Below are 23,231 nucleotides of genomic sequence, written 5' to 3'. Positions count from 1 at the left end.
TTTTCCAGTTTCTAGATTATCAGAATTTGGGACCTGGAAGCCTGACATCGAAGGAGCCTGGTTTGCATCCATTACTTATGGACTCACAGTGCGCCCAACCTGCATGAGTGGTCCGATGGTGATGCCTTAGTTAGGACCTACAGGAAAGCCCTCTTCAGTAAGGTGGCCCTTCCTCTATCACATTTACCTGATCTCTGCATCCTAGTCATTGAGAATTATGTCCTGAAAGATCCAGAAGTGGAACACGCCAACCTGGGAGTGGCCATGGAAGAAAGAGGATACTTAGTATATGAACCTCAGCATGCTGGCACCTCACATTTCCAGTCTCACCTCACTTGTGTTCAGGTGTTTTTTTTTTCTTTTATTTAACCAACATTTACTGAATCTCCATTACTGTCCTGGGTAATGAGGAAACAAAGATAAGTCATTTCTCTGCCCATGAAAAGCTCACAGCTTAGTGATAGATGGACCATTCATTTATTCATTCACTCATTTATTGAATATTTGGTAGTCATCTATTATGCTCTAGGTATTGTGCTGGGCTTATTCATTTATTACTTCAACAATATCAGACTTCCCCCTGTATATCAAGACCTCTAGGTGCTTGCAATATTGAACAAACAAGTCTGTGCCCTTGTGGAATTAGCTTTCTATTGGTTGAGACTAATAAAATGGAATGTACATAAAAAATAAGTAAATTAAGTAGTGTTTTGAAGTGGTAAATACTATGAAAAAGAAAAAAAAGGATGGAAAGGGGTGAAAGGCGTACAGGGGGATGTGGTTTGTAATTTATACAGGGTGGTTTTGACAGACCTAATTTACAAAGTGATGTAAGAGCAGAGACTTAAGGAGGTGAGGAAGTTAAACATATGGATAGCCTGGGGAGAGGAATTTCACACAGAGGGAATTCCACCTCAGGTGGATGCGTGCCTGGCATGTTTGGGGAATAGCAAAAAGGCCCATATGTCTGAAATGGAATGAACTGAGGTTAGAGAAGCAATGGGTTAGAGAAGCAATGTAGGGCCTTGTAGGCCATTGTGAAGATTTGGCTTTTTCTTTCTGTGAAAAAAAGGATCTACTGAAGGGTTTTGAGTAGAGGGATGTTGTTATATGACTTATATTTGAAAGGGATCACAAAGTCTGTTGTGTTGAGAATAGATTTGCAGGAGCCAGGGTGACGAGAGACATGAACAAGGAGGCCATTACAGACTAGGTAAGAGATAGTGGTGGCTTGAAGTATTGCAGAGGTAAAGGAGGGAGTGAGAAAAGGCTGGATTCTGGATATTTTAAAAAGATAGAGCCCAAAGGATTTCCTGATGGATAGCATATAGAGTGGGAGAGAAAAAGAGAAGTGAAAAATGATTCTAAGCTTTTAACCTGAGCAACTGGAAATGTGATATTGCTATTGAGTTGGAGAAGACTGGGTGGATCAACCTTTAGGAGGAGATAAGGTTTTAGATCTTCTTCATGTGTTAAGTGGAGAGTCAGATTTGGGCAGGAGGAATAACTATGGGAATCATCTAATTATACAGGTAGTATTATTTTGGTTCAGATCAGTCGCTCAGTCATGTCCGATTCTTGCAACCCCATGGACTGCAGCACACCAGGCTCCCCTGTCCATCACCAACTCCCAGAGCTTACTCAAACTCATGTCCATTGAGTCAGTGATGCCATCCAACCATCTCATCCTCTGTCATCCCCTTTTCTCCTGCCTTCAATCTTTCCCAGCATTAGGGACTTTCCAGTGAGGCAGTTCTTCACATCAGGTGGCCAAAGTATCGGAGCTTCAGCTTCAGCATCAGTCCTTCCAAAGAATATTCAGGACTGATTTCCTTTAGGATGGACTGGTTGGATCTCCTTGCAGTCCAAGGAACTCTCAAGGGTCTTCTCCAACACCACAGTTCAAAAGCGTCTATTCTTCAGCACTTGGCTTTCTTTATGGTCCAACACTCACATCCGTACATGACTACTGGAAAAACCATAGCTTTGACTAGACAGATCTTTGTTGGCAAAGTAATGTCTCTGTTTTTAAATATGTTGTCTGGGTTGGTCATAGCTTTTCTTACAAGGAGCAAGCATCTTTGAATTTCATGGCTGCAGTCACCATCTGCAGTGATTTTGGAGCCCAAGAAAAGATAGTTTGTCACTGTTTCCATTGTTTCCCCATCTATTTGCCATGAAGTGATGCGACCGGGTGCCATGATTTTAGTTTTTTGAGTGTTGAGTTTTAAGCCAGCTTTTTCACTCTCCTCTTTCACTTTCATCAAGAGACTCTTTAATTCCTGTTCACTTTCTGCCATAAAGATGGTGTCATCTGTATATCTGAGGTTACTGTTATTTCTCCTAAAAATCTTGATTCCAGCTTGTGCTTCATCCAGTCCAGCATTTTGCATGATGTACTCTGCATATAAGTTAAATAAGCAGGGTGACAATATGTATCCTTGACGTACTTCTTTCCCAATTTAGAACCAGTCCATTGTTGTTCCATGTCCAGTTCTAACTGTTGCTTCTTTTCCTGCATACAGATTTCTCAAGAGGCAGGTAAAGTGGTTTGGTATTCCCATCACTTTAAGAATTTCCCACAGTTTGTTGTAAATCCACACAGTCAAATGCTTTAGCAGAGTCAATAAAGAAGAAGTAAATGTTTTTCTGGAATTCTCTTGCTTTTTCTGTGATCCAACGGATGTTGGCAATTTAATCTCTGGTTCCTCTGCCTTTTCTAAATCCAGCTTGAACATCTGGAAGTTCTCAGTTCACATACTGTTGAAGCCTAACTTGGAGCATTACTTTGCTGGCGTGTGAGATGAGTGCAATTGTGCATTGTCTTTCTTTGGGATTGGAATGAAAATTGACCTTTTCTAGTCTTGTGGCCATTGCTGAGTTTTCCAAATTTGCTGACATATTGAGTGCAGCACTTTCACATCATCATCTTTTAGGATTTGAAATAGTTCAGCTGTAATTCCATCACCTTCACTAGCTTAGTTTGTAGAGATGCTTCCTAAGGCCCACTTGACTTCACATTCCAGGATGTCTGACTCTAGGTGAGTGATCAACCATCATGGTTATCTGGGTCATTAAGATCTTTTTTGTATAGTTCTTCTATGGATTCTTGCCACCTCTTCTTAATATCTTCTGCTTCTGTTTTACCACTTCTGTCCTTTATTTTGCCCATCTCTACATGAAATGTTCCCTTAGTATCTCTAGTTTTCTTGAAGAGATCTCTAGTCTTTCCCAATGAGATCACAGAGGAGTGAATATGGGTAGAGCAGAAAGGAAGGGCAAGGACCAAAGTGAGTCCTGAACACTACTGTGGTAAGAGGTTAGGAGGAGGGGCTTCCCTGGCGGTCCAGTGGTTAAGACTGTGTGCTAAGGCAATGACACCCCACTCTAGTACTCTTGCCTGGAAAATCCCATGGATGGAGGAGCCTGATAGGCTGCAGTCCATGGGGTCGCTAAGGGTCAGACACGACTGAGCGACTTCCCTTTCACTTTTCACTTTCATGCATTGGAGAAGGAAATGGCAATCCACTCCCAGTGTTCTTGCCTGGAGAATCCACGGGGGAGCCTGGTGGGCTGCCATCTCTGGGGTCACACAGAGTCGGACATGGCTGAAGTGATTTAGCAGCAGCAGCAGCAGCTTCCACTGCAGACGATGTGGGTTTGATCCCTGGTTGGGAACTAAGATCCCATATACCATGTAGTGTGGGAAAAAAAAAAAAAAAAAGTGATGGGGAAGGAAGGAGTCAGCAAAGAAGACTGAGAAGATGTGACCAGTGAGACAGGAAAAAAGCCAAGTGGGTGTGGTGATCCTGAAGCCAAGAGAGGAAAATGCAGCATGTTGGTGGGAAGAGATGGATTGGTTTTAATGCTACTGATCAGTCAAGGAAGATGAGGAGTGAGAATTCACCATGGGGTTTGGCAATGTGCATGTCAACGAGGATCTTGACCAGCAGTTTCAGGGTCGTAATGGAGGTTAGAGCTTTATTTGAGCGGCTTTAACAGAAAATGAAAGAGAAGGAATTTATTGCAAGTTCAGTGCAGAGGGAAACTGCAACAGGGAGGTAGCTGGTAGGGGGAGTGGAATCAGGAGGGTGTTTATTTTCTTATTTTATTGTGCCAAAAGCCACATAAAAATTATCATTTTAACCATTTTTCAGAGTACACTTAGTGGCATAAATTATATTCACATGTAACCATCAACACCATCCATCTCCAGGACTTCATCTTCTCAAACTGAAACTGTATTGTTTTTCTTTAATATGAGAGAAGTAACAGTATGTTTACATGCTGGTGAGAACAATCTGGGTGAGAGAGGGAAAGGAATGCTGTTGGAGTGTGAGGCGAGATTGTTGGAATGATTTTCTAGAGTAGGGGAGAGGTGAGGTCTGGTTCACAAATAGAAGTTTTGGCTCTGGGACCATGGATAGTTCATCTTTAGTAACAGCAGGAAAGGCAGAGTTAGTGTGGATGGATGATGATAGGTACATAAATGTGGTGGGAGTCTGGAAATCCTCTTCTGATTTGAGTTTTCTCAGTGAAGTAGAAAACAAAGTCATCAGCTGAGAGTGTGGGGGTGGAGTGTGAGAGGTTTAAGAAGAAAGGTGTGAAGCAGTCATAAGGAGGGTAGGTGAGTGAATAGAATAAACCAGGGAGGGACAGTATTGTCAGGGATCTTTAAGGGCCTATCTTTGGTCCATGGTCATGAATTAAAGTGAGACCAGAGTACGTGGCTGTGTGCCTTTTTCCAGCTACATTCAATTGCATAGGTGCAAGTGTATTTAGCTAATCACAAGTTAAGACAGGACTAGCATACACACATGAATGAATGACAGAAAGGTGTCTTGCCCTCAAAGAGCTTGCAGTCCAGGCCAGAAGATTGAGTTAAAGGTCCTGACAGCACAAAGTGATAAGTGCTCTACGTAGAAAAGTACAGGGAAAGGCATTGGCACAAATGGAAGATACCTAAAACCAGCCTTGAAAGTGGTTTCTTCCTGGAGGAAAAAGATATGAGCTGGGACTTCAAAGAACAAATGTAAATGAACTAGGTAAAGGGAGATGGAAGAAGTATTCCAGAGAGTGGGAATAGTATGTGCAAAGGGATAAAGTTGAGACTGGGGTATGTTGGAGCAGTTTAAAGAAGATCATTTACCCCAGGTGCCCTGTGTAGTGATGAAAGATGAGTTTGGCAAGGTGGGTTGAATTGAATCATTATGTAGGGCCTTGAGGGCTATATTAAGAAGTTTGGATCAATCCCATGAGCAATGAGAGAGGTGGAGATGGACTAGGGGGTAATTGTTGCTGAGTCGCTTCAGTCGTGTCCAACTCTGTGTGACCCTATAGACGGCAGCCCACCAGGCTCCCCCGTCCCTGGGATTCTCCAGGCAAGAACACTGGGAGTGGATTGCCATTTCCTTCTCCAATGCATGAAAGTGAAAAGTGAAAGTGAAGTCGCTCAGTTGTGTCCGACTCTCAGCGACTCCATGGACTACAGCCGACCAGCCTCCTCCATCCATGGGATTTTCCAGGCAAGAGTACTGGAGTGGGGTGCCATTGCCTTCTCCGGAAGAGTGTGTTAGGAATGCTTAATAAATGAGTGACATTTGAGTTGGCCCTTATATCAGCTGTCTATGACTATGTAACAAATTACTCCAAAATTTAGTGGCTTAAAACAAGACTTCTATTTTCTCACAACAAGCTTTCTATTTTTTGTGGGTCAGGAATCCAGATGGGACTTGATGAAGTCCTCAGGCCTAGAGACTTTCATCAGGTTACAACTAAGAGTCAGCCAGGCCAGAGCTGCAGTCCTCTCAAGACTCAACAAGGGGCTTCCAAGCTCACTCACATGGTCATTGACAGGCTTCAGGTACTCACTGGCTATTGTCCAGAGACATCAATTCCTGACCACATGGATCTCACCATAGGGTGGTTCATGACATGGCAACTGACTTACCCTCAAGCAAGCAAGGAAGAGAGTAAGAGGGAGCAAACAAGATTGAAGACACAGTCTTTCTGTAACTCAGCCACAGAAGTGACATCTCATCTCTTTTGCTGGATTATATTTATCAGAAGTGAGTCTTTAGGCCCAGTCCACACTCAAAGGGAAGATATTGCTTAGGAGCCGGGAAATTAGGAGGCAAGATCTTTAGGAACCAATTCAGATGCTGCTTGCTTCCTGCGGTCCTGAAGGAGACTAAGGAGTTTGCCAGAAGAAATGAGGAATGACTGACTAGGAGAAGATGGTACAGAAGAACTTTAAGGACAAGGAAGTAACATGGGCAATGATGTGAAGGCCTGCAGTGCACTATGTCCAGAGTGGTGGAAGATACTGCTGCTAAGATATAGACTGTGGCTCACTGGAAAGGGTCTTATATGCTACTCTGAGAAGTTTGGTCTTTGCTCTTTGTCCCAAGAGAAAAGTCCCTTGAAGGCTTTTGTATAGGAAAGTGACCTGATTAGTTTTTGGTCTCTGATGGCTGTGTGTGGGACAAATGGGAATGGAGGGGGGGAGTTGGTGACAGAGAGCACCCTCCAGTGGATAGAAGGGCCTGAACCAAGGCAGTGGCAGTGGGCCTTGTGAAGTGGGGCCAGGTTCCAAGGATATCGAGACAATAATTAACAAGTCTTGGAGAACCTCCTGGGAGAGCACCCATCTATCGGATGCTTTAGGAGTTCTCCACCTAGAACACTGAGGGTACTGGCTTCAACTGCTCCTTGTGAATGGGAGAGGGAAACAGCCCTGGCATACTTGGCCTTCACCTGTGAACTTAGGAACACATTCCTGGTTCTGTTTGATAACAGTCAGGGAGTTTTTAGTTCAGAGCATTTTTAAAAGTGCCTCCTGTGCATAGAATCCTATTTAGAGTGTTATGGGAAATTCAGAGTACAAGACTCTACTTACTCTTGAAGAACCTTCAGCCTAGTTCTGGGAAAGAAATCTGGTTTAGATTTAGGCCACTGGCACTCTGAGGACACTGGCACTGTGAGGCAGGGAAGGTGCAGTGCTTCATGTGCCCCCGCCCTGCCACAGCAGCGGCACTCTGAGATATTGATTTCTCCACAGGTCTTTGATGAGTGGTGAATCCTCACGGTGTAGCCAGGCCTCTGAGCTTCCACTCGTGTTGGCGAGGCAAAGGTTTTCCTCCTCCCCTTACCACTTTCCAGACCAGCCTCCCGGGACTTGTGGATCAGTCCAGTTTAACCCAAAAGGATTCTGGGTTCTAAGTTGACATTTGGCTCCTGAAAGGGCAGAGAGACACGGTGGCACTAATCCACAGGGCAGTGAGCCACACGGCCCAGGGAGGTTTGTGGCGCCATCTAAGTTGCCTCTGGATGTGAGAGCGAAGTTGCTCCTAAGAACCAGAAATAATGGCTACTGAATAGTGTCGTGTTATAGTTTGGCACATTGTTATCTCACTTAGTCCTCACAATAACCCTAGGAAGGTGGTCCTATTGCCATATTATCCCATTTTCATATGGGAAAGTGAGACTCAGAGAGGTTAAGTGATATGCTGAAGGAGAAGGAAATGGCAACCCACTCCAGTATTCTTGCCTGGAGAATTCCATGGACAGAGGAGCCTGGTGGGCTACAGTCCATGCGGTCACAAAGAGTCAGACATGACTGAGCGACACACACACACACACACACACACACACACGGTTAGTTAGAAGTAGAGGCAGGCCTGTCTGACTTCAGAGCCTGTATTCTAACCATATTAGCCCCCTCCCCTGTCTTCATGCTTTATTTATTAATTTTTTGAGCCCATTACTCTTGTCTCTGAACATATTCATTTGTCAGAAGATTGTTTTCCCTCCACTGCTGGGGTAAATAGGCTTTTCTTTTTCCTTCTAGGTTTTAAGTTGGCATTTAAGTGCTGACCCATATGGGATTCATTGCAGTATATGTACCTTTCATTTGGTTTTAGTTGTGTTCTTTGGTCACAAGCCAGAGTTAGATTCTCCAAAGCTAGTTCAGGTAAAGATGAGCTTACCCTAGGAGGAGTTTGGGATTGCAAAGCAATCCATGAATAGGGCCTGACCTGAACTGGACCTTAGAGAGACTAGATCAGACCCAAATGGCTTGGTTTCCAGCATAAATTAGGTGCTCAATAAATATTTGTTGAATAGACAAAGCCAACAGTTGTATAGTCAATTATCAAGTGAAAGCGGCCAGCGACAACCCCAGTGGGAACAGAACCCTATTGTTTTGGCTAAAATCAGGATATTTGAAGGATATGGCAGTAGCAGCACTAGAGATTCACACCTGTTATGGGACCTCTCGTGTGAAATGCCAGGAGTGAGTGATGCTTCCTCTGACAGGGCTGGCGTCTGTGGTCCTACAGCACTGGACTTCTTGGTGGCTGAGACGCTATTAAAGGAGAGAGAAGGGGAGGTCTGGGATCAGGAGTTGACTCTGTCATAGCTGTGTGACTTGGGCTTGATCCAAAGATCCTCTGGGCCTTGTTGCCTGATCTAGAAAGGGAGGGGGTGCATTGGCAAACATTTTTTCCAGCTCTTTTTTTAAAAATAAATTTTTACTAGAGTAGATTTACAAAGTTGTATCAATTTCAGGTGTACAGCAAAGTGAATCATTTATACATATACATATATCCACTCTTTTTAAAGATTCTTTTCCTGTAAGGGAAGAGTATTTAAGAGTATAAGTAGAGTTTCCTGTGCTCATTAGTTGTCTGTTTTGTTTATAGCAGTGCGCATATGTAAACCCCAGTCTCCCAATTTATCCCTCCACCCCTTGATACCCCTAACAGCCATAAGTTTGTTTTCTTAATATCTGCAGTCTTGCCAGCTCCTGAGTATGGGAATTTTAAGTTGGACTCAAGGGCACAGGAAACGCTGGCATGATGTCCCTGTCCCCTTGAAACCCATGGAGAAGTCTAAGCGGGTGGCCCCTTGGATAGAGGAGAGAGTTTCCTGAGAGGGGAAAGCACCTCTCTCAGGGTTTGGTTGGGGCTGTTTCCTTTTCTCCTTCCCTAAAGATACTTGGAAGGAAGGTAAGCCTGGCATGGTCACCCAGGACTCCTGAGGTCTCAGAGGTGAAAATGCAGGGGAAACACGTGCAGACAGGCCTCCTGCCCCTCGGTCTGACTGGCCTCATGCCATCAGGATGCCTCTCCTTCTCCCTGCATTGGCCCAACTCTGGTAGTTGAACTCCATCTGAAGCTGTGTTCTCTTTGTGTCTGTTACGGCTCTTGTGTGAAATGAACAATTTATTTTTCTCCAGTTGGAAGAGGAAGGTTGCTTAATGTGAGTAATAAAGTCCTTGGTGCTTACACCCTGGGGCCTGTTAACTGCCAAGTCAGATCCTCTTTGAAACAGAAGGTACCACAGCTCGCACAGGATGTGAAGCAGGTGGAGGTTCCTGATGTACTTTTGAGCTGCCTGAGCTCTTCCAAAGTCCAATGTGGGGAGGAGGGGGGCGGGGGGTATACATTTGTGGCTGCCTTCTCCTAGAACAGGGCTTCTACCAGTAGCCCTCTTGGTGTTTTGAGCCAAATGTTACCCTGTTATCCTTGTGTGATGGAAGATGCTTAGCAGTGGTAGTGCCCCTCCCTGAGTTACAACAAACAAAAATGTCTCTAGACATGCCAGCTGTCCCCTAGGGGGCAAAGTCGTCCCAGTTAAGAACCACTGTCCCCAAACTACCGCTGCACACATGCTGACAGCTTGTGAGATGAGCGAGGCTTTTGAGAACCAGAGTCTTTATTTTTGGTTTCACTTCTGACTCACTGAAGAACCCAGGGCAAGTTAATGAGGTTCTCTGTAACTCTGTTTATTCACCTGCAAGATGCGGAGGGGCTGTTTTCCTTATTAGAATAGTAATATGTTTGTTGGATAAAATTTAGAAGCAACAGAAAAGTATAAAGAAGAAAATTTAAAGGTTTGTCAGCATCCCGCACCACCTAGAGATAACTGCTATTAATTAAGACATATTTTCCCCCTGCATTTTAAATTTGCATACCTGTGCTCTCCCATACCACAAACACACCAAGTCAGGATCATGTCATAATATACAGCAAACTGTTCTTGAAAAAGTGAAGTTGCTCAGTTGTGTCCAACTCTTTGCGACCCTATGTACTGTAGCCCACCAGACTCCTCTGTCCATGGGGATTCCCCAGGCAAGAATACTGGAGTGGGTTGCCATTTCCTTCTCCAGGGAATCTTCCCGACCCAGGGATCGAACCTGGGTGTCCCACATTGCAGGCAGACTCTTTACCCTCTGAGCCACCAGGGAAGCCCATATACAGCAAACTGTTCTTGAAAAAGGTGATTTTTAAGAAATGGACACAGAAGACCATCTTATGGATGTCCTGTATTTTATTTAATCAACTTTGGGTTGTGCAGTGTTTACTGTAGCCAGTTTGTTACTGCTGGAGTTGATACTGGGATGGCAACTTTTGTGTGCAACTTTGATTTCTTTCGGACAATTTCTAGAAGTGGAATTGCTGGGTCAAAGGGTGGGAACACTTTTAAGACTTTGGATACATGTTATTTAGTTATTTTTCAGAATGGTTGTGCCATTTCATGTCAGCAGTGTATGAGACAACCAAATGGGGGCAGTGTTGGCCCTGCTGTGCCACTGCGGTGCCTGTGTCTAGGGGAGCCCCAGCTTCTAGTCCCTGACCACCTTTCTCTGGCCAGTGGAACTGAGGGTAGAGATCTCTGGTGAACTGCTAACTGGTGCTCATCAATTTCAGATTATGTCGTCAGGTCCTTTGATGTTCACAGGACTTCTTATACATCAAAGAGAGGTATTTAAAGCTTTGGAGGGGAAAAAAAAGTAAAGCTTTGGGAATCTTTCCTTTCAAATCCTTGATTTTGACCCTACAGAGCTCAAAGCCTGATAGATACTTTTTCAGAGAGACCCACTCAATGATCCAGTTCCTAGAGGATAGCAGGTTCATCTTATTTTACAGGTAGAATTGAGGAAAAGGTGACTGGAGTTGTGGGGTGATGTTTAATCTAGAGACATAATCTTTCTTTTTCAATTTTTAATTTTGAAGTGATTTTAGTCTCGGAAAATCTACAGAAATAGGACAGAGTTCCTGCATCCCTCTCACCCAACTTCCTCTAATATTAACATCTTGCGTAACCATAGTAAAATCATCAAGACTAGGAAATTAACACCAGCGCAGTACTATTAACTAAACTATAGACCTTATTTGAATTTCAGCAGTTTCCTACTCATGTCCCATTTCTGATCCACCAGGTACCTAGGATCCCACATTGTATTTTGTTATTCCTCTTCCATTCCCTCTATAATCTGTAACCGTTTTTCAGTCTTTCCTTGTCTTTCATGATCTTGACACTTTTGAAGAGTTTTGATCAGTTGTTTTGAAGAATGAACCACAGTTTGGATTTGTCTAATGCTTTCTCATTATTGAAATGCGATTGTGCCTTTTTGACAAAATTTCCACAGAAATGAGGTTGTCTCCTTCCTACTCCATCTTCCTGGTGATAACCTTGATCCCCTGGGTGTCTGCCCAACTGTTCCATTGTAAAGTTACTATCTCTGTCTTTGTAATTAACAAATATCTTGGAATATATACTTTGAAACTGTGTAAACTTTTTCTCTTCTGACTTGACCACTAGTCCTAGCATCCATTGGTGGATTCTATTGGCAACAATTGTTTGCCATGTATGCCTGATGGTTTCTATTTCCTCTGTTCTTTTTGCATTTACTAATTGTAGAATATTATTTTGTATCTAATGTAAGGTAGGGTTACAGACATAATCTTTTTCTAATGTGCTTTATTGTTTAAAAGTCACATAATATAAAGCATACTATTTTAACCATATTTAACTGTACAGTTCAGTGGCACTAAGTACATTCACATTGTTGTGAAACTCTCACCATCATCCATTTCTCAAGTTTTTCACTTTCCTAAACTGAAACTCTGTCCTCGTTAAAGACTATGTCTCTATTCCCCTTCCCCATCCCCTGGCCCCAGGCATCTATTAATACCAACATACTTTCTGACTCTATGAATTTGACTATTCTAGGTACCTGGAATCAGTGGAGTCAAACAGTATCTGTCTGCACCTACTGTATATATCTGGGGGCTTTCCAGGTGGCTCAGTGGTGAAGAATCTGCTGGCCAAGCAGGAGACACGGTTGGAAAGATCATCTGGAGGAGGAAATGGCAACCCAATCCACTATTCTTGCTTGGGAAATCTCATGGACAGAGGAGCCTGGTGATCAATAGTCCATGGGGTCACAAAGATTGGACACAACTTAGTGACTAAACAACAACTATATATTGGAATGCATTTTTAATGTTAACTTATCATATGTCCTACAAACAGTTTGTGCCATCTTTTTCCCCCTGTGCTATACAGTACGTTCTCATTAGTTATGTTTTCCACAAAGTAGTGTATATATGTCAATCCCAACCTCCCAATTTTCCCATCCCCTTAGTGTCCATATGTTTGTTCTCTTCATCTATGTAGAGACATAATCTTGATGAAATATATTATTCCTTATTTTCTATTATTCTCTTTTTATTTGAGAGCAGTAACTCTTTATAAAATATGATATATGTATCTCCTTAGGCCTCTATTAGTCCTATTTGTGCTCACAGAAAACTTGCAAAAATAATACAAAAGGTTTCCATACACCCTTTACCCAGCCTCCCCTAATAGTAACATGTTACATAACCATGGTATTATTATCAAAAGTAGGAAATTACCTAGTTTATATGCCAGCTATAAAAATAACTAGGCAAGAGATAATGGTAGCTTGGGTCAAGTGGATAATTGGGGAGGTGATGAGAAGTGGTTGGGTTTTGGATATATTTTGAAAGTAGCATGTACTGAATTTGTAAAAGGATTGGATGTGGATTGAGAGAGGAGAAGGGGAGTGCAGGATGGCTCCACAATTTTTGACCTGAACAGCTGGCCTTGCCATTGTGGAGGTTGGGAATGATTACCAGAGATAGCCAGGCAGTTTTATCCATTAACTGAGAAACTCCTCTTTTTTCATCACCTTCACAATTATCCACTTGATCCAAGCCACCATTATCTCTTGTTTTAATAGCCTTCAGATTGGTCTCTCTGCTTCCACACTCACCCCTCTTCAATCCATTGTGAACACAGCAGCCAGATTAACCCAAAGTGAAAGCTAAGTTAGCCCGTGTGGTTCTTCTGCACAAAGAAGGCATCTGGCCTTCTTCCTCACCCAGCGTGAGATGACTAAAGGCCTCCCTGTGTGTTCTCTTCCGTTACCTCTCTGACCCCAGCTCCTACCATCTCCCCCCATTTTACCCCTCCTGGTCCTTGCCATCTTCTGAAACTGCCAGCTGTGTTCCTGCCTTTGGACCTTTGTAGCTATAGTTTGTTCTGTTTAATGTTTGGAATACGCGTCACCTGTAACTGCACAGCTCGTTCCCTCAGTGCCTTTACCTCATCAATGTTCCCTCCTCGCTGTGACCTCAGGGAGGACTTCTTGGGCCATCCTATCTAAAATTGCAACTCCCATTCCTTCTTATTCCTCTTGCCATTCTATTTCTTACCTCACTGCTTATTATTACCTAACAATATATTTGACTGACTTATAAATGTTATCTGTCTTCCTCCACTAGAATTATAGATTCCATGAAGACAAGGATTTTTGTCTTTTTTGTTCTCTGTCACATATCTTGTATTTAAAATAGTGCCTGGAAATAGCAGATGCTCAAGAAATATTCGTGAAATGAATGAGTTTGTGCTTTTATCATTGAGCTGTGTGTTTATCAATTGCTTGATGAGGTATACAAGGCACTGTGTTTAGGCAGATAAAAAGAAATTTAAGATGTGGCGCATATCTTTAAGTTGCTTATAATTTGGTTGGTAAAAGGTACCCATGTGAGAAGATAACTAATGGTTCCATCACTATAAGGTGCAAGGTATATTAAAATTGTCACATAGAGGGCACAGTGGCAGGTACTAGGGACAAATGAATATGAAAGTACAGTTCCTTCTTTCAAGCTCTTCTAGGCTAATTGTGATGACATAAAGGAAAACAAGCTATACTCAACTGGATGAGCAAGTGCCCAATAATTGGTACAGATGCTGATGGGAGATCAGGTGGGAGGGGTTCATCAGAGAGGCCAGAGGTGGCAGGGTTCACCTTAACACCTGGGTCTGGAAAACCCAGGGAACTCAGAGAGGTCTGGTGTGGCTAGAACATGGGGTGTGAGGGTAGGGAAGAGGGAAGATGAGGCTGGCAAAGTGGATCACAGAGAGCTGGTGAAGGCCCTTCAGTCCTATTGAAGAGTTTGAACTGCGTTCTGTAGGTGGGGAAGAGCCCCCTGAAAAGCTTCTGAAGAGTGGATTGAAGTGATCATGTGTGATGTTAGCTTAGACCTGATGATAGGTCAGGAAGGACTGAAGTCACAGAGTGGTTAGGAAGTTCCTATACTAATTCAGGTGAAAGATGACAAAGGCCTGAAGTATAACAGGAGCTATGAAAAGGGAAAGAAGGTGATGGACTGGAGAGAGTTTGAAGGGAGAGTCAGTGCATCAAGGTGAGTAATTACTCTGAGGGTAGAAGAGGAGGGTTTGGTGAAGATAACGCTGTGGTTTCCGACTTGGGTGACTGGATGGTTCATAGAACAGAGAAAGGAGAATGTGGCCTGAGTTGAGTGGCAGACGCAGGGAGGGTAGAGGTGATGGCAGAGATAGGTGGTTCCTGTTAGTACCCTGGTGAAAGTGAAGTCACTCAGTTGTGTCTGACACTTTGCTACTCCGTGGACTGTAACCCACCAGGCTCCTCTGTCCATAGCATTTATCCTTGCCTGGAAATTACCCTGGTAGGTCTGCCCTTGACCTCACTGAGTTCCCTGATGTCCGCCTATAGAATATGAATAGTGGCAGGGCCAGGAGGTGTTGAGCCTGTCCCCAGGGCTGACTCCTGGAGCTTCAAGTCACAGCTGCTCCTCTGCCCACTACCTGCAGCGTCAAGGAACAGTGCAGACCAGGCCAATCCCAGCAGTAAGGAGGAGGAGGAGGTGTGGTGCCTGAGGACATCTCCAAGGGCCCAGAGGGGAGCCAACAGGAAGCAGAAAGGAGGCTTGCAGTGCCTGGGAGCCAAGTTCAGCTCAGCTCTATTTTGGGTGACAACATTTACAATGTTCCTTCACCCAGAATCATTCCGCCTGCCCGCCCGCCTTCAGTGTTTCCAGCTGATGGATTCTCACGCCTACTTAACAACTGGCTGGGTTCAGGGGCTCCCGAGCTCACTGAGTGCTGCCTTTCGGTCCCCTCAATGTTCAGCAGAGTGGCCAGGTTGCTAGGCTGGCTCCCTGCATGGCTCTTCAACAGATGAAGCTGAAAGGGTGGTACAGAACCTGGAAGCAAAGAGAGGTGGTGATAGGAAGTGTCAGAGTTCGGGCACAGAGGTGTGTAGGCAATTGACTTGTGTTTCTGTGCTTCACTTCCTCTGAAAGACCAAATTACCGAGGGAGAAAATGCCTGCTAATGATAATATTTTGTGTTTCCACATCTCATCTAAGAACCTCTGGACACAAGATCTGCTGTTGTCCTAGCTAAATTTGTGGGCATTTATAGTTCATGTTTAAGGCCCTGCAGATATCATGTGGAAGGGACAAGTGTCATTCTTCTAAAATGAAAAACCTGAGTATTATACATTCATTGTAGAAAATACACAGGAGTATAATGAGAAGAATAGAATAATCCCATTATTCAAAGGGAACTCTGGCCAATACATTGATATTGTTGTTGTTTTTTTCTGCTCATGTATGTGTATATTTTTCAGGGTGTGCATAGGCTTGTGTGTGTGCATGCATGTCATCTTTGCCCAGGCTCCCTCCCTCTGGGTGGGTTTAGAACAGCGCTGCATACTCCCTCCACTTCAAAGTGTTCTCACTCAGAGTGTATTTCCCATATAGTCTGGGTGGTTTCCCTCCTACGACTCTCCTCTTTCAAAAATGAAATCACGCTTCTTGTAAAAAGACTGCTAATTTTTTTAGGATGGGGTGATGTTCGGAGAAACTCAGCAGGGGGACAGTGTGCAGTGGAGAAGGAGAAATTGCAATGCTATAATAATCTTGCCCCCTGAACAATTCGATTCCAAAGAGCCACAGGGTACCAGGAGAGAACTTTCAGTCCCTTCCCTTTCTCCGTGAGCATTGCTGGATGGGGCAAGACAAGCTAGACTTGCCCTCGAGCTGAGTACCCAGCCATGGTGGATGAGCAGAGAGCTGTGGGCATTACCAAGAAAGCTTTTCAGAGTAATGGGCATCTCTTGAAGAAAGATACCAAGTCACCATAGGCCTCTCTAACCAGCTTGTAAGGTGCAGATTCTCTGCTGATGTTTTTGGTTTGGGTTCACCTGAAAGAATCTGATATGAGGACATGGGTACAGTTTATTTGAGAAGAAATCCCATGAGGCAGAAATGAGGAAACAGTGTGCATGGGAGTGAGGCAGGGGAGGAGGGGGAGCTAATACATGAGGGTAGCATTAAGGTGCCTACTGTGGACAGTGGGGACTCATTTCTACGAGGACTTCCTGAGAACTGCACAGAGTGCCCTGTGGGATTGTCTGCTGGCAAGATGCGAGCCTGGAGCTTTTATCCACTTGCTCCAACTCCCCATTGACTAAGCAGCATCCTCACATGTCAGAAATGGCCCCATGGGGCTGTAGGCTTGAGGTGTGACCCTGTCTGCAAGGATGGGCCTGAGCTCACACAGAACAGCTGTGCAGTAATATCAGGTGGGCCGGGGAAAGTGATGTGGGGCATCAGACAGAGGTTATGCTAGGACTTGCACATTTTAGAACCCTTCTTGGTGTTGCCTATTTGAGCAAACTCTTTCCCCTGTCTTGACTCCTCCTCCTCTCTTCCCCTATTCCTACAATTCTCTGCTCTTATCCCATATTTTGAGTGACAGTATGTTTCTTTGACTCTGGATGGTAGGTGTTGTTTGTTTTCAGCCAACTCCCCAATTCTGAAACCTTTAGCTCAAAATTGTGATTTTTAGCCTGCTCAGGAGCAAGCATCGGGCCTCTTGAGAAGCAAGATTGTCTACCTCATGTGATTTTGAGTTCTGCACTTCTTGCCGCATCACTGGTTGAGATAGACTCAAAGATGACAGGGTTGAGAAGAGGAGAGGCAGGTTCTCTTGAGCTGCAGCCCCCTGACTGGGTAGGGTTCTGATTCGGATGTAGAGGTGATCTGGTGGGGCTCTGGTCTGGGCTTGGTCTACCAGGAGACCCCAGCACAGGCTTACCTGTGTGTGCCTGAGATGGAGCCATAGGTGGTCCGCCAGGGCTTCTGGTTTGGTCTAAATATGTAAGCATTGACCACGCTAAAGGCCTTTCTGTGACCTCTGTGGTTTTTTTCAGAACAGTATTCTGACGTGTAAGTTTTTGGAGGCTGTATTAGGATTGGTCTCTCATTTTTCTAGTGTAGAAATTAGAGGCTTAGAGAGGTTAAGTGACTCATTCATAGCTGTGTCACTTGTCACTGGTGGCAGAGGGTGCTAAAGCCAGGCCTCCTGACTTCTGACTTCCAGTTCCTGACTTTCCACCTCCCATCGCCCCCCATCAGCCAAAGGACACAGAAACAATATCCACACCCCTCCCCTGCCCCCACACCTGTCTTGTTCTATCTCTAACTTCAGACCTCTAGCCAGGTTGTAGCACTATACAGAGAGGGCCCAGGCTTTCTTCCCCACATCCCTCACCACTTTTAGCTCAGGTCTAGGCAGAGATGTTCAGCGAAAGTGTCCTGGTTTCCCTGGAGGGACAATGCTCAGAGTAGCTGAGTGCCAGGAAGGATTAACTTCGGCCCCTCCGCAGGTGGGACCCCGGCCCCTTCAGAGCGGACCTGTGTTTCTGTGTGGCAGACCTTGGCCTGCAGGCGGCAGGCTTGGCCGTTCTTCATAAGGAAAGTTTATCTGCTTACTTTTCCTGGAAATTTGCTCCATCCTAGGGCTGGTTTCTGGCTGAGGGAGGGCATCTTCTTTAGGACCACTAAGCCTGTACTCTAGGGGCTGCCTTCATCTATTTCTGCTCTGTGGCAGACGCTGCCCCATGTGGCCGAGTAGCTCTGCTGTGTCTGTCCTTCACCAGGGATTAGAGAGTGAGTGGTACCTTCCCTTAACTTCTGCAGCGGGTCTGTTTTGTTGACCTTTGCTCTCCCATCTCTTTCACCAAAGAGCCTGGGAAGTGCTGTTTGGAGACTGAGTCAGCTCACTGCATAACCCCTCAGAGCAGTGTTGCTAGACCATGTGTCTGATGATCTTTAGAAGATCATTCCATTTATTCCCTCTGTTCTTTGAGTTGTCAGAACTTTGAATGTTTAGAGCTAGGGAGTTGAAACAAGTCAAAGGCAGGGACTGAGCTCTAGCAGTGCCTTTGGAGGGGCAAAGGAAAGGGGGGGTCATTTTTATGTTCTTCATTCCTCAAATTAAAATATGAGGGTTTTCCTACAGTTTCCCCTTGGGCTTTTAAATGAGATTATGTAGCAAATATTTATTGGGTGCTAATCACATGTGCCATTATTTTGGGACTTCAAAGCAGTCTCAGAGTGATCTCTGTCTTCAGGCAGCTTCTGTTATAATTGGAGAGACAGGGCACACATGGCAGAGGCCAGGCCAGGCAGGTTTTTCGTGCCAAAGGAAGGGCATGCCTGCTAAGCATATCGGAGTTCTCAGGAGGGAGAGAAAGCACTATGGATAGATCTGGTCAAGAGAAGCCTTCGTGGAAGAAATGAGATTTGAGTCAGGTTCCTGAAGGGCATGAGATTTTCTTACAGTAGGTGTTACAGCAGTGTCCCTTCGGAATAAGTCTTTATTGCACATTTTTTTAACACGTTCATCATCACCAATGTAAGAATCCTAGGGATGAGGTTGTTTAGTTTCTAGGTGTTCATCAGAGCATTGTTTATAATGCCAAAGATTGGAGACAACCTAAATATCCATCAATGAGGCATGAGTTCACTAGCTTATGGCCTCCCATAGTCACCATATTGTGAAACAACCATGCAACCATCACACATCATTTTTGCAGAAATTCACTAATTGACATTAAAAAATATTCACAATAGATTAGTCAGTGACAAAAAATATATCAGGTTTCAAAATACTATGTCCAGTAGGACAAATACAAATTTGTATTTGTTAACATGGTAACATGCTAGAACATGATGGTTTTGTTAATTTTTTGGCTTATCCATTTTCTGTTTTTGCTGCATGTCCATTGACTATTCAGTAACTAATTTCTGATGTTTCCCCTCTGTTTCAATAAAAGAATTGGAATGTCCTGTAACAATTTTGGGTGGACTGGTCCAGTGGAGTCACCTATCCCTTATTCTGTGGAGATGATTGCCCTTAGTTCACTCTGGTCTTTGGTTCCTGAAAAGATAAGTTGTCTGGCAGAGATGGGAGGCACTGGGTAGCCTGCTCATTTCTGGGCCAGAGAGCAGTGCCTGAGAGAAAGCCTCTAAGTGCTCCTTCCAGTTGTGGGAACCTACATATTCCCCCAGCGTGCGGCAACTGGAGCTGAGTGGCTCCTGTTGGCGTATGTGGGAGCCCTGTGTTTTCAATCCAGTCTTCTTCATACTTTGTATTCTAGTCAGGGCATCAGTGCTGCCCACTGTCTAGCTAATTACAGTGCTGGGAATAAAAAGGTGCTTTTGAGATTCCAAACCTCTGAGCTTACAAGACCAGGGGGGATAGAATCCATCTTTTGGCAGTAGAGGTGGGAGATAGCATCTCTGTTCCCTGAAAAGCTCATTCGGATAACCTGTTTGGTCTGGATGCTGTGTCTGCAGTGGCTGTCCTATGAATGTCACATTTGGAGATTTGGGTGCTTGCATTTTCTTCCCTTCCAACAGGTTTGAGATTAATGTGTACAGTATCCTAATTTGAATGCTAATTAGTATTTTAAAAATACCCCTTTTATCACATCATTTCCCAAATCTAAAACCTTCCGTCTCTCCTCATTGCCTCTAGGCTCGAGTCCAGACTCCCCAGCCTGGCATCTAAGGCCTTCCACATTCTAACCTACCCTTGCTCCACACCCTTATTCCCACTACTGGCCTCCTTTAACCCTTTGCAGTTCATCAGAGCCCTTCCGTTCATTTTCTGGCCCCCAATACGTTTGCATGCAGACTCCTGTGTGTCCCTCTTCTCTGAATTGCCCTCTTCTTGTCAGTTTTACTCTTCTTTCCCAGGCCAGCTCAGCTCTTTCCTACAGTGATCCCTCCTGGGCTAAATGCTTTACTGTCTGTACCACTCTATTTGGCATTTTTAAAAACTGGGGTAAAAACCATATAACAGAAAAATTACCACCTTAACCATTTTTAAAAAGGTTTTTGTGTGTGTGTGTGTGTGCGTGCTCCATTTTTAAAGTCTGTATTGAACTTGGTACAGTGTTGCTTCTATCTTATGTTTTGTTTTTTTGGCCACGAGACATGTGGGATCTTAGCTCCCCAACCGGGGATAGAACCTGCACCTCCTGTGTTAGAAGGTGAAGTCTTAATCACTGGACCACCAGGGAAGTCCCACCATATTAACCATTTTTAAGTGTGCAGCTCAGGAGTGCTAAGTTCACTCACATTGTTGTGTTACAGATCTCTAGAGTTTTTCATCTTGCAAAACTGAAACTCTATACTCCATTTTGCTTTATTTGGCATTTTATCAAGGATCCTGTTGTGATATCATAAATGTTGAACCATTTATTTGAAGTAGCATTCAGTGAGCTCCAGTGTTCCAGGTAAGTCCTCAGTAGGGTCTAGGGCAATCCGAAGCTAGAAGAGACACAGCCGTCAAACACAAAGCGTTCACAATTGTTGTGGAAGAAGAGTTTCTGTGTCATTTTTGTATATCTCATGTCCTTAAATAGATGATCTGGGAGGCCTCTTCCTATGAACCACAACAATTTCTGTTTGGAGCAAGGCAGAATACTAAACAAATACTAAATAGATTTAGTCCCTGGCCTCCCTATGACACTCAGGATAAAGCTAGGCATCCACTTACCATGTGTTATTTGGTAATTGCATGTGCTGATGTAAATGTGTTCTTGAGCTATTTGAGAGGTCTTTTTGTGCTCCTACTAGACTGTGAATTATTTTAAAAGAAAGAACCTTGTCTATTCTTTCTTCATAACAAGCTTACTCTTATTATTTTGTTTTATAATAAACACAGTGTGTGCTTGTCAAAGAAATAAGAAAGCAGAGCAGAAAATACAGACAAGCAAAGGAACATGCATACCAGTAATTAATGTAGTCTCACTCACCCACAGTAACTGCTGTTCACTCTGTGCTCTGTCCTTCCAGATATTTGACTCTTCAGACTTGGACATATATACCGATGCATTTTTAAACAAAAGTAAAATCCTATCATGGATACGTACTCCTTTTATTAGTGTAGTATGGTTTAAATATCTTTACCTGTCAACAGACAAATTTCTATAATATAGTTTTGATACAGCAAATGTTTATTAAAGACCTATACTGTGGCAGGGGCTTCCCTGGTGGCTCAGTGGTAAAGAATCTGCCTTCCAATGCAGGAAATGTGGATTCAATCCCTAGGTCAGGAAGATTCCCTAGAGAAGGAAGTGCATCCTACTCCAGTATTCTTGCCTGGGAAATCCCATGGACAGAGGAGCCTGGTGGGCTACAGTCCATGGAATCACAAAAGAGTCGAACACTACATAGCAACTAAACAACAACAGCACTGTGGCAGGCACCCATTTAGATGTTAAGAATAAACAATGAAGAAAGCTTTCTTGAAGGTTACATTAAGGGTTGGGGTTAGAGGAGATGCTAATAAAATGAATGAATGAACAGAATAATTCCATATATTAACAAGAGTTATTAAGAACAAGTGATGTGAGGCTGTCTGGGGCACTACTTTAGATCAGATGGTCCAGGAAAGTCTCTCTGAAGAAGGAAATGTTGGACTGAGATCTTAATGATGCTGAGAAGCTACCATATAGAGATCAGGGGGAAGAACATTTCAGAAAAAAAGAGCAGCTAATAAAGGACCAAAGCTTGGGAATAAGCTTGGCATGTTTGAGGAACTATGAGAAGGTCACTGTGGCTACAAGAGAGTGAGAAGAGGGGGAAATTGTGTATTAAGTCAGAGGTGGGTGTAGATAAGACTTTTTATAGGGTCCTATTGGGCCTTGTAAGACCTGATCAAGACTTTGGATTTTATTCTAAGGTCAGTGAGAAGCTGTTGGAGGAAACTGGGATGATTAGATTTGTTTCAAGAAGATTGTGCTCCATAAATGTAATTCACCTCATTAACAGATTAAAGAGAGACGAAATCCCCACCTCATTATCTCATTAGATTCAGAGAAAACTTTGATAAAAATCAACACCCAAAAGAGGAAAACACCACACAACAATCTGTTGTCTTCACCAAGTAGATTACAAGAGGGGAAAAAAGATTCAAAAGGCATATTTAAGAATTAAGTAAATGCTTATCACTAAGTGAAAGAAGTCAATCTGAAAAATCTCCATATTGATTGCAAGAATCCAACTATATGACATTCTGGAAAAGGTGAAACAATGGAGACAGTAGAAAGATCATTGTTTGCTAGGGGCTGGAGCAGAGAGAAGAATGAATAGGGAGAGCATGGAGGATTTCTAGAGCAATTAAAATTCTCTGTACGACACCACAGCAATGGATACTGTCATTATTTTGGTATATTTGTTCAAACCCATAGAATGTACAACACCAAGAGTCAGCTATAATGTAAACTGTGGACTTTGGCTTATTATGATGTGTCAAAATATTATGATATGGCAACATATCCATCAGTTGTAACAAATGTACCGCTCTTGTGGGGGTTGATAATATTGGGGGATGTCATACATATGTGGGGGCAGGGTATATGGGAAATCTCTGTAACTTCCCCTCAATTTTGCTGTGAATCTAAAAAGCTCTTTGAAAAAAAGTTGTTTTTTTTTTTTTAAAAAATACTTCTATTACTTTAAACTTAAAAAAAATTTTATTTTACATTGGAGTATAGTTGATGAACAATGCTGCGTTAGTTTCAGATATATAGCAAAGTGATTCAGTTATACATATACGTGTATCTATTCTTTTTCAAACTCTTTTCCCATTTAGGTGTTATAAAAATATTGAGCAGAGTTTCCTGTGCTCTACAGTAGGTCTTTGCTGGTTATCTATTTTAAATACAGCAGTGTGTACATGTCAATGCCAAACTCGCAAACTATCCCTCCTCCCCACCCTTCCCCACTGGC

General features: G+C 43.5%; 1 protein-coding gene and 2 long non-coding RNA genes across 5 annotated transcripts in view; 2 read left to right on the top strand and 1 right to left on the bottom strand.

The window, feature by feature from the left end:
• NRG2 (neuregulin 2) overlaps positions 1-23,231 on the top strand; it is a 195,289-nt gene that overhangs the window by 32,170 nt on the left and 139,888 nt on the right. The window lies entirely within an intron of this gene.
• On the bottom strand, positions 46-13,511 carry LOC132345753 (uncharacterized). The gene is made up of 3 exons (XR_009495276.1): positions 13,417-13,511; positions 8,261-8,365; positions 46-252 (listed from the first exon to the last, which is right to left on the bottom strand). It is a non-coding gene; the product is annotated as an uncharacterized lncRNA (long non-coding RNA).
• On the top strand, positions 8,361-22,644 carry LOC132345754 (uncharacterized). The gene is made up of 2 exons (XR_009495277.1): positions 8,361-14,519; positions 22,183-22,644. It is a non-coding gene; the product is annotated as an uncharacterized lncRNA (long non-coding RNA).

The sequence above is a fragment of the Bos taurus genome, chromosome 7 (genome assembly GCF_002263795.3).
Source record: "Bos taurus isolate L1 Dominette 01449 registration number 42190680 breed Hereford chromosome 7, ARS-UCD2.0, whole genome shotgun sequence".
NCBI classification, from domain to species: domain Eukaryota; kingdom Metazoa; phylum Chordata; class Mammalia; order Artiodactyla; family Bovidae; genus Bos; species Bos taurus.
The sequence above is the reverse complement of the archived record's forward strand: the minus strand, read 5'-3'. Positions and strand labels throughout refer to the sequence as shown.